This window comes from Gossypium hirsutum, chromosome D06 (genome assembly GCF_007990345.1).
Source record: "Gossypium hirsutum isolate 1008001.06 chromosome D06, Gossypium_hirsutum_v2.1, whole genome shotgun sequence".
Taxonomy (NCBI): domain Eukaryota; kingdom Viridiplantae; phylum Streptophyta; class Magnoliopsida; order Malvales; family Malvaceae; genus Gossypium; species Gossypium hirsutum.
The window spans coordinates 48,600,871-48,603,384 of NC_053442.1; the positions used below are offsets into that span (position 1 = coordinate 48,600,871).

General features: G+C 33.9%; 1 non-coding gene across 1 annotated transcript; it reads right to left on the bottom strand.

Moving 5' to 3' along the window:
• Positions 1–2,185: 2,185 nt before the first annotated feature.
• On the bottom strand, positions 2,186–2,292 carry LOC121218906 (small nucleolar RNA R71). Its single transcript, XR_005915389.1, has one exon. It is a non-coding gene; the product is annotated as a small nucleolar RNA R71 (small nucleolar RNA).
• Between the last annotated feature and the right edge of the window lie 222 nt (positions 2,293–2,514).

Consider the following 2,514-nt stretch of genomic DNA (forward strand, 5'->3'; position numbering starts at 1 on the left):
GGGAGATGCTTTGTCTTGGGTATCGAAGTGGATGACTCCCAGAAGATAGAGACATAGATGTGACTGACTGGACTGATAGTACATCTGATTGGACCCAAGAAGAATATATCCATAATTCGTTTATTGCTTTATTCACTTGTGACATTCATAATGTGGCATACCTAAATCCAGAGTCGATGGCATACTATCTATGCATGACTCGTACACTTTAATGTAAGTAAAATCCTGAGTTTGAATGGATAAGGAACCGAAAGTTGGTGTGTTGGTTTACAACTTCTGCGGTATGTAGCGTTATTCACAATAGTGGAAATCATAGCATGAGACATAGGTAAATGATATCCTTCTATTGGCAGTTCAAGGTTAATGAAAAGAAAACATGGCCACAGATCGTTCATATTTGTGATGAATGACTTGATTACTATTGGATAGTAATTGACTTTTCATGAAAGAATATGTAATGGTTACCATGAGAAGAAATAAGATCATAATAGGAGAACAAATATTATCTCAAAGAGATGAAGGATATCTTATGATGGTAAGATACTTATGGCAAGGTTATTGGACGAGCACAGATCAAGTTACTATCATAATGGTATGTTGTTGGGGACAGCTCAATCACGATACTATAGTGGAATGACTTCGTGACTAAATGAGTTTATTATTAAGAGGCGAAAAGCTGAAACTTAATTGTAAATCATTGAAGCCTCAATTGCATATATCCAATCGGTCCCTCCACTAGTTCATTAAAACTATAAATGAATTGCAGGATAAATCAAATAAACAAAAATGGATAAAAATGATAAAGTTAGAGAGATGGGTTACATTCGAAAATGAATGTGGTTTTCTCACTAAGTATGAAAATGGCCTGAGAATTAATTTATGAATTTTCAAATTAATTAATTGAAGTTTGAAAATGAATTTAAATTAACTGGTCATTGTGAATCCAATTGAGTGTAGAAAAATTAAATATATTTTCTTATAGACTCTTTTATGGTAAGTTTCTCATAATTTTAATGGAATTAGAATTGGGTTAAGAAAGTTATTTAATTGAGAAAATAATTTATTTAAATTAATTGAGCAAATAATATTTCATTTGGGAAATAGAAAAAACATGTACTACGTTGGAATAAATAATAAAGTGTTGAGCTAAAGTCTAGGAAGCACATATAATTGGACCCTATACAGGAGATACCCAACTCCCCTTATATAGAATACATGGAACGACAAACCCTATCATTCCTATATAGGGTTGTCGCTCCTCTCCCTAAATAGTAGAAAGTTGGAGATTTTTTCTATCAAAATAATATTATTTGTATTCTACCACTTCAACTTAGATTCTACCAACTCTTCTTATAAATAAGATGGTACTGGTAGGCTTAAAATCACACCATTAGAAAGAGAACAACACAAGTTTCTTTGAAGTTCTCAATATTTCTATTCTGGAAGGTGTTACCCTCATAGGATATCTTTAATCTTTTTGGGATAAATTCGCTCTCCGAATATGATTCTATTTTATCTCATGGTAACCATTACATCTTCCTTCATAAAAATTCAATTATTATCAAATAGTAATCAAGTGATTCATCATAAAGACGAACGAGTTGTGGCCATGTTTGCTTTTCATCTATAATGTAATACCAATGAGAGGATATCATTTACCCATGTCCTGGGTATGGATTCTACTATTATGAATGATGCTAGATATCACAGAAGTTATATACCAAATGCACCAGCTTTCAGTTCCTTATCTATTCGAACTTAGGCTTTCACTTACATCAAAGTATACGAGCCACGCATACCTAGTCCATCATTCACTCAAAGACTATGCCATACGACAATATGTTGCGCCATTTTTTCATGAACTCAATCCGGGACTCATAATACCCAAAGTTGAGGGCAGTTTAAGTTGAAGCTAGTAATGTTCCAAATACTTCAAACAGTGGGCCAATTTGGTGGGATGCCTACTAGAGATCTGAACCATCATCTTCGATTATTCATGGAAGAGAGTGACTCATTCATATTGGCCATAGTAACAGAAGATGCGTTGAGATTTAAATTATTTCAAAACTCGTTGAGCGACAAAGCACAAGCATAACTGAATTCTTTACCACCTAGTTCAGTAAGTACATTGCAAGAATTGGGTGAGCAATTCATGATCAAGTGCTTTCCACCAAGTAAGAATTCCAAGCTTAGGAATGATATCATCACATTCCAATAGTTCGATAATGAATCCCTAAATAAGGTTTAGGAATGATTCAAGGAATTACTACGAAAGTTCCATCATCATGGTATTTCATACTGCATCCAGTTGAAGACTTTATGCAATGGTCTTACTGCACATACTAGACTGGTTGTAGATGGCTCTGCAAATGGAACCTTTCTTTCAAAATCTTACAATGAGTCGTACAAAATGATTGAAAGAATTTCCAACAACAATTATTAGTGGCTAATCAATCGAATAACCATAAGAAGAAGAAAGGTTGGGGTACATGAAGTGGATGCACTTACTTCCTT